The sequence below is a fragment of the Microcebus murinus genome, chromosome 19 (genome assembly GCF_040939455.1).
Source record: "Microcebus murinus isolate Inina chromosome 19, M.murinus_Inina_mat1.0, whole genome shotgun sequence".
In the NCBI taxonomy this organism is placed as follows: domain Eukaryota; kingdom Metazoa; phylum Chordata; class Mammalia; order Primates; family Cheirogaleidae; genus Microcebus; species Microcebus murinus.
The window spans coordinates 17753679-17766321 of NC_134122.1; the positions used below are offsets into that span (position 1 = coordinate 17753679).

General features: G+C 43.7%; 1 long non-coding RNA gene across 1 annotated transcript in view; it reads right to left on the reverse strand.

The window, feature by feature from the left end:
• Positions 1 to 472: 472 nt before the first annotated feature.
• The window catches only part of LOC105879716 (uncharacterized), a 33894-nt gene continuing 21723 nt past the window's right edge, over positions 473 to 12643 (reverse strand). Inside the window, exon 3 of the long non-coding RNA XR_012913438.1 lies at positions 473 to 631. This is a non-coding gene — a long non-coding RNA (uncharacterized LOC105879716). The remainder of the gene's footprint in view (positions 632 to 12643) is intronic.

The following is a 12643-nucleotide window of genomic DNA, read 5'->3' on the forward strand; positions in this document are numbered from 1 at the left end:
CAGCTGAGAGTCCCTCTTACAGACAGTAGGAGTGGGACAGCCGTGCTACTTCTAGGTATTTAGTCAGGATGTTTATTGAACAGAAGCTCCACGCAAGTTCAGTTCAGAAAGAGCTAAGACCGAGAGAGAACTGGGAACCAGAAACCAAGTGGCAGCATCCGAGAATTTAATAAATCATGAGTCTAAAATCAAAGCCACCCTAAAGGCAACAGCAAAGCCAAGTAAGTCATCAGGTTGAAAGCAAGCAACTCCTGGATGTTAGATTGAATTGCTGTTATGCTAGCTGCTTTTTTGTGAATAAAGACAAATAAAACGAGTTTTGAGATGGTGATCTGTACTTAATGGATTCTTCTCTGATGCTTTAGGCAAGATGCTTTTGGCTGCAAGTAACACCTAACTCCAACTTAATTAGCTCATATTAGTCTGGTAGCCTAGGCTATCTGTCATAAATAAATCCCCAAATCTCAGGTGCTTGACACAATAAACCTTTATTTCTTGCTCAACGCAAGTATTCCTGGTTGGGTGGCACTGCTGTGTAGCTCTGCTGCAAGCAGTGACTCAGGGCCCCAAGCTGCTTCTGTCTTGCAGTTCTGCCACCTTGTGGCTTCAAGGTTGTCCCAGTGTCATTCGCCTGGTAGATGGGAGGAAGAGGGAAGGAACAGTGGTGAAAAGGGGAAGGATCATGCACCTAAACTTAATCACCCTAGCCCCGAAGTAACCCACTTTATGTTGCATCGGGTTGGTGAGAATGAATCACACAGTACTGTCTAGATTCCAGGGGAAGGGATGCCAAAAATGCCATCCATGGCTGGAGAGTTGCTTCCAAGTAATAACTCTATATTATATAAGGTGTGCACAGGTCTTTGGCAGGTAACTAGTCATGTCTGCCATGCAACTTAAATGAGAAAAACGTATCTTCCATAAAAAGAAATCTCAAGGTAAAGTGGCCATGAGGTTAGTTACTTTGGCAGCTCAAAGATAAATGTAGGAATCCAAAGTCTTTGCATTTTTCCACACTTCATTCTTTGGCCTGTGTCCCATCACATCCAGATACAACATCCAGCAGAAAGGGGCTGCCTCTTTCCCATGTGTCTTTAAAAGTGAAGGAAGTGATCTCAGAAGCACACCAGTAGACTCTCTCCTTATTCTTGCTACACAGCATTGAGTCATGTGTCCACTCCCAAGCCAGTCATCAGTAAGGGGAATAAATTACCATAGGGGACCAAGACCAGTGGCTCTCAGCCCTACCTGCACATTAGACTCACCTGGAGGGAAAATTTTTCAAAATACAAATGTCCAGTCTCTATTCCAGAAATTTCTATTGAATTGGTCTGGGCTCCAGAAGTTACCAACTAATAGTTTAAGGACTCAATTCCATTTCACCCTCTTGTTTAGCTTGATCCATAAGATGTTTATAAAATTTAGGAACTTAAAATGACACAGCAAATGGGGCAAAATGTTGACAATTGGTGAATCTAGGTGAAGGCTATACAGAGCTGTTTATAAACATTCATACAATTTTTCTTATAGATTGAAATTATATCAAAACTTAAGGTTACAAGAAAAGGGGGGAAAATGGGAACTTTGCACATAAAAGCCAGGATTTACATCTTCTCTTGAAAAATCAGGAAATCTGGAAAAACTAACTCTGTATTCCTGCTGAAAATTAAAAGCAGGCCCAAGTATCAGTGCCCAGATTTCTGACCCAGCAGCTCCAGGGCAAAAGGCCTGGGCACCTGTATTGTTAGCTCATACTTAGGTGAGTCTTATAATCAGGTAAGCTTGGGAATCACTTCTCTGGAGTCCTTTACATTTTTATTCATTTTCTTCTATCCTGTTCCATCCTCTTCCAACCTCTATGTATAGCTTGGATTATTTTTTGCCAAGCGCGGCACCTTGCACTTGCCCACACTGAAGCTCATCCTTGGCAACTCCTCTGCCCACTCACACAGCCTGGTGAGATCTTCCTGCGGCTTGTCACCAGCGGCTTGGCATTTCACTACCTGGCACAGCCAAGTGTCATCAGCAAATGTGGAGCTATCACCACTTACACCTCCAGATCAGTTAGGCAAATGTCAAATAAGACCAGTCTCAGCACTGACACCCCACCGTTCTCAATTAATCAATTAACTAACTCATAATAACCCAACTCAGTGTCTGGTTGCAAGCAAAAGAAAGCCACTGTGGCTAACTTCAGCAACAGAGGGATTGAGCGTTAAGTCGGAGCTTCTCAACAGCAGCACTGTCGGCATTTGGAGCTGGATAATTCTTTGTTGTGGGGGTCTGTCCCGTGCATGGAAAGATGTTTAGCAGCGTTTCTAGCTTCTACCTACCAGATGCCAGTAGCACAACTCCCCTCCCCCACCAAGTTGTGACAACCAAAAATGTATCCCAACATTGCCAACTGTCTCCTGAAGGTGGGGGAGGCAAGAGAGTCACTCCCAACTGAGAACCACTGATGCAGGCATGGGGAAGTTAAAGAACTAGGCCTTGGAAGAGATGGAAACCTGAGTCATTCTAAGATTCTAGACAGCAAGGACTAGTATAACAGATAGAAGAGTTTGAATCCTGGCTCCACCATTTACTAGTTGTGTAACTTGACAAGTTACTTAACCTCTCCGTGCCTCAGTTTCCTCATCCATAAAATGGGATAATCAGGACAGATTTGGTTATATAGTGGGAACAAACAACCCCCAAATATCACTAGCTTAAAACATTTGAACATAGTTCATAGTTGAATACTATGTGTTCAACGTGGTCAGCTAGGGCTCAGCTCACAATGCCCACTCCAATAGACCAAAGCTGATAAGAGGTTCCACCATCTGAACATTGCTGGTCAAAGTGAAAAGAAGAAAAGGAAGATAAATTGGCTCTTAAATGTTTTTACCTGTAAGTGATACCCATCACTCCTATACATAATTCATTGATCAAACCAAGTTACGTGGCTATACCAAATGTGAAGGGTACAGCAAAGCAAAAATCTACCATATGCCTGCAGAAAAGAGAAGAAATACTGATTGATAAGCAGCACCAATGCCTTACAGATGTAATAGTAGTGACTTCATATGTCTGTTGGAAAGGGTAAACAAATTAATGGAGAGTTCTTAGAACAGTGTCTGGCATATATTAACTGCTTATTATTATTTATTAATTCAAGCAAATGTCTATTGAGCATTGTGATGGCCACTTTTATGGGTCAACCTGGCTAACCTATAGCACGCAGCTATTCGATCAACACTGACATAGGTGTTACTGTGAAGACATTTTGAAGGTGTGAGTAACATCTGCAATCAGTTGGTTTTAAGTAAAAAAGATTGTCCTCAATAATCTGGGTGGGTCTGATGCAGGCAGTCGAAGGGCATTACGAGCAGAACGGAGGCTCCCCTAAAGAAGAATAAATTCCACCTGTGGACAACAGGTGTCATCCTGGCCATAAGTTTCCAGCCTGCCCTTCCTCACAACCTGCCCTGTGGATTTTGGATTTGCCCAGCCAGCCCCCACAACCACATAATCCAATTCCTCACAATAAATCTCTTTATACCCTTATCTCTCGGTTTCCTCTTCCTCCCTGCCTTCTCCCCTCTCCTTACCACCTTGTTTAAAGGCATAAAACCTGGGTCTTATTCCCCACTTTTGATTTTGACTCCTTCTGATCTCCGACCCCTCTGATCCTGACTCTCAGGCCACTGATGGAAGTTTCCTGCTTTGACTCACGGATCCTCATCCTCCTGGTTCTTTCTCACTCCTGGAGTGTCACCTCCTTAGAGGTCAAGCAGCTTCTCACCCTGTGCAGGGCATCCCCAAGGGCTAAAGGACTGAGGAGAGCAGAAACTTTGAGCTACGCGACCCTGGCTGCCTTGCCTACTGCCCCAGCCCCATCCTCCTGGTCTTCGAAACAGATCTAGTTCATGTCCCCGCTCTGTGACAAGTTGTTTTCTGAGTTTCGGTGTCCTCAGCTTCTTAGGGGGCCAGAGCATGCCACCCCTAAATATCCCACTTTGGCATAAGGATTATTTTGAGTTGAAGGCAATTGAGAAATAGTAGATGCAGGAAAAGCTCTCTACCCTCCCCTTTCTGCCTAAAGGCAGGGCATAAATTTCCCTTTGTGAAGGTGTCTTTCCTCCCCTCTCTCACACCAAGTGTCAACGGAAAAGAAGACAAACTCAGTAAAATAATTTAAGGAGGTTTATTCTGAGCCACATTTGAGGACCATGGCCTGGAGCCACACCCAAGAAGCCTTGAGCAAGTGGACTCACTGTGGCTGGGTTTCAGCTTGGTTTTATACATTCATGGAGACAGGAATAACCGGTAAAGTCATAAATCAATACATGGAAGGCATACATTGGTTTGGCCCAAAAAGGTGGGAGGTCTCAAAGTGGGGGCTTACAAGTCATAGGTGGATTTAGGGATTCTTTAGTTGACAATTGGCTGAAAGAGTTAGGCTTTGTTCAAAAAAACTAGGAATCAGCAGAAAGGAATGCTTGAGTTAAGAGAAGGGTCCTCTATCTTTTATGTGATGTTACACCGGAATCAGGTTGGGAAGTAAACCACATCATAAAAAAACCTGTTTACTGAGATTTTGTCACTTGTAGGTGTGACTCACCAGGCCTCCTTAGAAAGGAATTTTTTGGGCAAAGAAAAAGATCAGAGTTCAGTCCTCACAGGAAAAAGAGATGACTAATCACTGGAGATGAGGCCAATTGAAATCTGCATAAGCAAACCTTACTGAAATAATCTTTATCTGCCATTAGTCCCCACCATATATTTACCTTCCCACAATTTACACCCCTAGAAGCCTAAACCCTTTCCTTTGTCTTATCACTTCTCCACAAATGTATCCCTTTGTTAAAGTGGTATATAAACTCTTAAGCCTAACCACTCCTTTGGGTTTTCACTCTCTTGTCTGTGAAACTTGCATGTGCACGTATAAAATTAAATTATTAGCATCAAATAAAATATGTTTGCCTTTTATCCTTTTGATCCTTTGTCAGTTTAATTTGCAGGGCCCCAGTTACTTAACCCAAGAAGGTGGAGGAAAAATATTTCCCCCTTCTACACTGCAAAACAGGGATAACAACAGAATCCTACTCATTCGGTGTAGTGAGCATTAAGCAAGACTATGCCTCTGAGACACTTAACACATGACCAGCTCATAGTCAATGCTTAATAAATGAGAACTTCTTAGATAGTTTCAAATACTAGTCCCATCCACCCCTCACCCCCCAGCCTTGGCACCTTTGCCCTTTAAGGTTTCAGGACAATTTAGAAAAGGTGGAACAGTTCGGTCACAGAAACTTAGTTGATTTTATTAGTCACAAAGAAGCATGCAATCTCCACTCCAAGCCTATCTCAGGAAGGGGAACAGCCATGAAAATTTTAAAAGCCCAAATCCTACGATCTTTTCTTCAAACTCATGCCCTCCCATCACATAAGGAGATAGTTCTATTAAGCAGGAAGCCACAGGGAGCTGGCTTCTCTCTCCTCAACCCAGATCCACTCTCTGGCACCCCAGGGCCAATAGCACCATCCCCTAGATGTGGGGGGAGTCACACAAAGTCTTGTGCCTTTGAAGTATCTGAACTCATATTTTACATATCAAGAGGGAAGAGGACCATAAATCATTATTGGCAAGAAAGAGAGGAGAGACAGGAGAGGTCAATATTCCAAAGCAATTAGTTGGGATGACAGAAGGAACAAAAGGAAAGACATTATGCAAATGGAAGGCCATTCCACCTTGAGAAGATAATGTCTGCTCCGAGCACAGAGGAAGGAGTTTAAAGTAGCCCAGTTCATTCCAACTGTTTGAATATTAAGCTTCCTCATGAGTAATATTAGGACTGGGTAGCATCAAGCCTCTGAAATGTTAATACCTTCATATTCCTCCATAATTATGTTAGTAGCATTAACTGTATTGGATTTTAATATTTCACAACACTGAACAAGGAGTACAGTAATAAATCTTTCATTTCTCCAAAATAACTTAAACCACACTGGAGCCTACACCTGTCTCCTTTTGTGCAGGTTTCCTCTGTATAACTTTTTTAGGTCTACTTAATGGGCGGTGCTCTTCCATAAGGAGTCAGTCCTCAGGGAAGCGAACAGAGTCTGATTTCTGTTATGTTAGGAGGAAGCCAGCCACAGCTGAATGGGAGAGATCACCCCTTTGCTTCCTTCTCTCCACCAGGAGAAAAGGAGATTAGAACGCATCCCTCTTCCACCAGCAGAAGAGAACAGAAAACAATAGACACCCAAGGTGGCAAATTGGGGCCAGCTTGAAAGGCTGAGGATTTATTACCTGTTGGAGAGGGACAAGAGATTTTGAGGAAAGGACATCTGGGGACATTGGCAAGTTTCAAAGTTGAAGGAAAAATAAGAAGAGTATTAGAGGACAAATGGCTTCCATGTGCTGGTGGTTCATCCACCTGTTGTCGACACCCCCTGCTGGTGTCACACATGGCTTCCGTTTAGTGTGTCAGCGCTCAGAACATCCTTCAGCTGACCTCAGCCACCCTTTGAGGGAGGGTCTCGCTCCACTGGAGTTGAGCATCTGCTCAGCTTTTCCATTCAGAGCCTTCACTGTCCACTCCAAGGTATTAGCCACCCAGAAAGACGTGGTTTTATCCACCCCAGGGGTTCATCCAAGAGCTATTTATCTCCTTTAAGCTCTTAAAAGCTCTCATTTCGCTCTTTCAAGACTACAGGGCTACTCACCCTTTAAAGGTAGTTCTTGGATTGTTCCTAGGAGGCCCCAAAGTTACCCAGGAGCTGCTTCTATTTGTTCCTTAAAGACTGACTATTATTACTTCCCTCTTCCCAGAGAATAGAGTTTGATTTCCTCCAGAGGGGCCCAGAGCGTCACAATACAAAGGCCTTTTGTGGCTCTGGAGAAATTCATCTTCCCAAGAATGATAACATGACCTTCCGTAACCTCTCCCGCTAGGGCAGAGAAAATAACTCTAATTCTGACATGGCCTCTGCTCCACAAACCAAAGCCGGGTTATCTTCAGAGACAGCCTTAGGTGTGTGTTAGGATTTCAGCTGCCTGGCAGAAACTTTGCTCTGTAGATGCCACCTCTTCTGTCCCTAACAATAGGATAGAAACTAAATCTTTCACTCGCCAATGGGAAATGAATAGCTAGTGTTTACACTGTACTGGGACGGGAAACAAATGGATTTTTTTTTTCAGTCCAAGAACAAATGCTTAAGTCTTAAGAAAGTGTTCCTCTCCTTTGACCACAAACACCCCGCTAATCTTATTATTATATTATGAATTGTTGAATATGAATTACATGTATGTTGTTAACTAAAAAAAAAAAATTAACATGGTTTATGCTTTGGGGGAAAAAGAGCTTTATTTCTCATAAAGGATGGCAACCTGTTGGGTGGCCATTCCAACAGGTTGGGAAGCAAAGCCCCAGCCAGGCACACAGGCCTCAAAGAAGAGATAAAAGGGAATGAGCCGGGTGGTCAAATATACATATTCAACATGTTATGGGAGGGGTAATGAATATTTATGAAGGGAAATCACATGCATGTAATTGTGCTTTCTCTCTCCCATCCTGTCATGCCTGGGAACTCAGTTTTAAGGTGTTGCTGGGATTCCCTTGGCCGAGAGGGGTCCATTCATTTAGCAGAGGGCTTAGGATTTTATTTTTAGTTCACAATATTAATTATATAATTATATTATTTATTAAGCCCCAATTCCTCAGGCTGGTCTCATGTGTTGCAATACCTGCCATCTCAGGTGTCTACTGAATATGAAGAGATTTCTCCTCTGCTCTTTCTGTTGGTGGGGAGGGCAAGCTTTGATACTTCTGTTTTTCCAGATGGTGACAAGGAAGAGTCCTAGTTTCATGAATGAGGGGTGCAGGCTAAGATGGGGATCAGCAGATATTTCCACTCTGGGCTATGACTTGTTTTCTCATCAAGTAATTGAAATCAGATAGGATGTTATTTTCCCTTCAAAAACCACCCCCATTTAGGCTAACTAAGAAATGTGTTTGCTTCTTCTAAGTTGACCTTGACCTTATTCCTTGAGAAATAATAAATTTGGCCTTATTATGCTACAGACACTAAGGGGAGCCTCTTGCTCCCTGTTGGTCCAGATCTTAACACCAGCTGAGCATGGAGTCAAAAGCAATGAGCGCTAAGGAAAGAAGTGGTCAGACCTCCCCCAAGGCCATCCAGCTTCAGTACCATTTAACCTTCCTGCTGTAGGGGGAAAGAAGAAAGCCCATAAAGCAGGAGAAACAGCCTACCAAGCTGTGGGTCTAGCCCCTCCAGAAGTTCCCAGCCTTGGCTGCCCATTAGAATCACCTGGGGAGATGTTAAAAATTGCAATGCCCAGGCTGTACTCCAGACCAATTATATCAGGATCTCTGGGGGTGGGGCCCAGGCATCAGTATTTTGTAAAGTTCCCCAGATGACTCCATGTGCAGCCAAAGTTGAGAACCAAGCTCTTACCTCTACAGCCAAAGGCAGCCACACACAAGTGAGTACCATGTGAATGCACAGTGAGTTGGCCACTGGTAAACGTGGCCCATTGTTCTGGAATCTGACCCTATTCTGTTTGTGCTTCTTTATCTTGAAGAGAGATGGGGACAGGAGTGAAGGGTGGCTGGCCACCTCCTCCCCGCACCAACTCTGGTGCTAATGTCGTATGGCTGGAGTATAAAGATTCTCTTTCAAGGGCCCTACAATCTCACAGCTGGAGGACACAACTGTAAACTAAATCAAAATAAAGTCCTAAGCCCCCCTGCCAACTGAACAGACCCTCTCTTGGCCAACGGGACACCAGAAAAACCTTAAAACAGAGTTCCCAGTTGCTTCGAATGGAAGGGAGGTTGGACACACCTCCTTATACCCTCTCCCTTTTGGAGCTTAGCTACAAGGATTGACCTGCATTAAGTTAAAACAGAGATCACAAGACTGACAAAACAGACTCTTTGTGACAATACGGTACTGAATTATCAACAGGACCTAAGGCCATGTAGGGCAAAAGTTAAATCACCTGCAGGCCATCATTTTGCTTAACAGATCACTTGAGTTGTATGTTGTGTCTTGTCTCTGATTAACAGACTTTTTAAATTTAAAACATCCAAGCCTTTACACAAAGCTTTACTTCTTTAACCAATCACAAATCAAAGAAACTTTGAACCCACCTATAACTTGTAAACCCCCAATTCAAGGTGTCGCACCTTTTGGGGCCAAACCTATGTACACGTTTCATGTATTGATTTATGATTTTACTTGTAATTCATAAAATGTATAAAATTCTAAAGTGCATAAAACCAAACTGTAACCCAACCACCTCAGCACCACTTACTCATGGCTTCCTGAGTATGGCTTTCTGGGCCAACAGACACACATATTCAACTCAGAATTAACCTCTTTAAATTATTTTACAGAGTCTAGGATTTTTTTTTTTTTTCTGTTAGCACAACCCATTAGCCACAGTTAGTGACCACAAATATTTTTGCATAGGAGCTGCATTGTTCTGCAGTCAGCCTGGTTCCACTGGGGGCCTGTTCCCCATCAGGCTCCTGGCCAGCACTGCCAAAAGTGAGGGTGTATGAGAGGTGGGAGAAGGAAGTGAAGATGCACCGGGGCACCCTGAAATTTCGAGAAGGTGAGGCAGATGCAAAGGTGCTGGCAGGTTGCAGCTTGGCCTCACTGCCCCACACCGTGTCCAGCTCTTCTCCTAGAACACCAACCCTGCTCACCCACAGTGTCTCCCAGACGTGACTTCACAGAGGCAGCAGCTGCGAAGAGCCAACAACCTTCCGTGGCTTCTCCACCAGCCCCTTAGGGGTCTCGCTCGCTCCTGAAGCCGAATTCGGTTGGCTTCCAGGCCTCCCTGCAAGATCTGACATGTCCTCCCATGTGTCAGAGCCTCAGGACAGCTGCTGAGTGCCTTTTCTCTGATCCCCTACTTCCTTTAAACAGACTTTTATTTCTGCACTTCCTCCCACACTTATGTAAGGTCAAATTCTTATAACCTCTGATTCCTCAACACTCATTATGGTCCTGCTTTCTGACCAACACACCACACAAGGGCATGAGGGAGCCTCCCAGAATGTTGGAAATGTACTATATCCTGATCCGTTCAATGGTCACATGGCATCTATATATATTTTTTAATTCATCAAATTTGACACTCAATATTTGTGCACTTTACCATTCATATGTGACATCTCAATAATTTTTTAAAAGAGTGACTTAAGAGACTTTATCAGACAAATAAAACAACAGTAGGTTGAATGCAAGCCCCCTCTGTCACTTGCATGGGCCACAGACTCCCAGCCATTGAGCCTCTCCCCCTGTTGTTGCTGCTGCTGCAGTTGCTGGTTCTGCTGAATATGTAACAGTCCTTCAAAGGACTCCTCTGCCTGCTGGCTTTGACAATAAGAGATCATGATTACAAATGGCTTTAGACTAGAGAAAGATCTTTGGTCTTCATTAAGGTTTATTTGTGACTGTTCCAATGGTGGTTTCTGAGAGAAGAGAAAGCTTGCCGATGGTAATTAGGCCCTCCTAATTGCAGTAGTCACTGATTGCTTGTATTAAAAACATTTGAGGAAGTGTAGCAATTAGAGCTTCGGGAAATATTTAAAAAACAAAGTGAAAAGAGGCCTCATAGTGCAAGGACACAGAGAGGCAGCCAGGAACCCCTGCCCAGCTGGAGTGAACCCTTAGCAACCCTAGACGTCTGGGCAGTGCACCCCTGGGACAGTGGCCGTGACAGTCTGAGGAAGAAGAGGTGAGTCTCCCCCAGTCATTCTCTAGACATGGCTGTGAATCTGCCCAAGAAGAAGCAATTTAGAAGGAAGATATATTTCAAACAATGCATACGGATAATAATAATGCCAGGTATATATTAGTTATATATATAGATGCACGCACATTAACATGTTAAGTCCATACGACAAGCTACCAGCATTGCTCCCATTTTAAAGAGGAAGAAACAGAGGTCTTCATTTGAGGAAAAAGTTGAAAACTTTCTCAAGGTCACACACACAGCAGGTAGCAGACTCCAACTCAAATCCAGGTCTGTTTGATTTCAAAGCACATGCCTGGAACTGATCTATTTATTCTGTGTCTTCCTCAGTCCCAGAGCCCTGGACCCCTCTAGCCACCAGCACCCCCGCAAGGAGAGCTTGCTTGCAAGCTCACACTACTCCCTCCCACCAACCCTTCAGTATGTCTCTCTCTAGGACCTACTTGTGGTCACCAAACCAGGAAACAACTCCTCTTGCTCATCTTTGTTCCTGTGCCCAAGCTCCCTGAGAATGAGCTCAAGGAATTTCTCCACCCCCTTCCCAGACAAGATCAGGGATCCAAGGTCTTTCATCCGTCCCTGTAATTCTACCTTGAAGAATTCTAATCCTATTCATTGCTCATATCCAAAATTCTTCAACCACCATCCAAATTTACTTTCTCCTCTGGCCCCTTGGTCCCCTACTACTCTTAACCTGGAATGTAAGCTCCATGGGGGAAGAGATTTAGATCTGTTTTATTTGCTGCTGTAACCCTGGCACTTAGAAGAATGACTGGCACATAGTAGGTACTCGCCAAATATTTGCCCAATAAATAAGAGCTTTCTGTTATCCAAACAGAAATGTATCCTCTCCATTTCTAGGCATCTCTTAGGATATTACGTTTTCTCAATTGCCAGAAATACATCCTCTGTAGTTCCTTTTATCATTCACTTTCTCTAGAATCATACCTCTGTGGTTTCATAGCCCACATAGGTCCATTTCCCCCTTTTAGAGCACAAGAAGCATATGTATTTCTAAACCCTGACATATGATCACTTCTGTGCCACTGTGCAGTGCCACCCCAGATAAAAGTGTTCTCAAATTTACCCATGCAGTGCCTTGGAATGAGGGTGTTTCAACCACACACGTGCTATGTCTAGGAGGAAGCAAGATTAAAACTTTATTTCTGTCTCCTAATTGATACTGGCACCCCAAGAGAAATACTGGTCGATTAAGTAAGGAATGCTAAATGCTTACTCACCTCCTACTGACAGTGATGATGGGCTTGGTTAAGGGTTTTTATTAAGGCCCACTAAAGGGAATACTGTGTGTCAAGTTTCTGGATTGCTTGGAAGGGAGAGACTTTGCACATAGATGCTGAGGGGTGCAAAGTGTAGGAAGACACAGGTGAATGAGGAAACAGATTCTGGGGGAGGGAGGACAGCTGGGAAGAGTGCAAGTCACATAGATCATGCACCTCAAAAATGTGTTTAGATCTGAAATATTTTGTTGTTCAAAACAAATTTAATCCGTACTGATTGTCTCGATCCATTTTGCGTTGCTATATAGGAATACCCGAGGCTGGGTAATTTATAAAGAAAAGAGTTTATCTGACTCATAATTCTGATGTCTGGAAAAGTTCATGGTTGGACATATGTATCTGGTGAGGGTGTCAGGCTGCTTCCACTCATGGAAGAAAGAGAAGACAACCTGGTGTGTGCAGAGATCACATGGTGAGAGAGGAAGCAAGAGAGAGACAGCAATGGGAGGTACCAGGCTCTTTTTAACAACCAGCTCTCACTAGAACTCAGAGAGTGAACTCACTTACCCTACCCAAGAGAGAATTAATCTATTCATAAGTGATCCACCCCATGACCCAGACATCT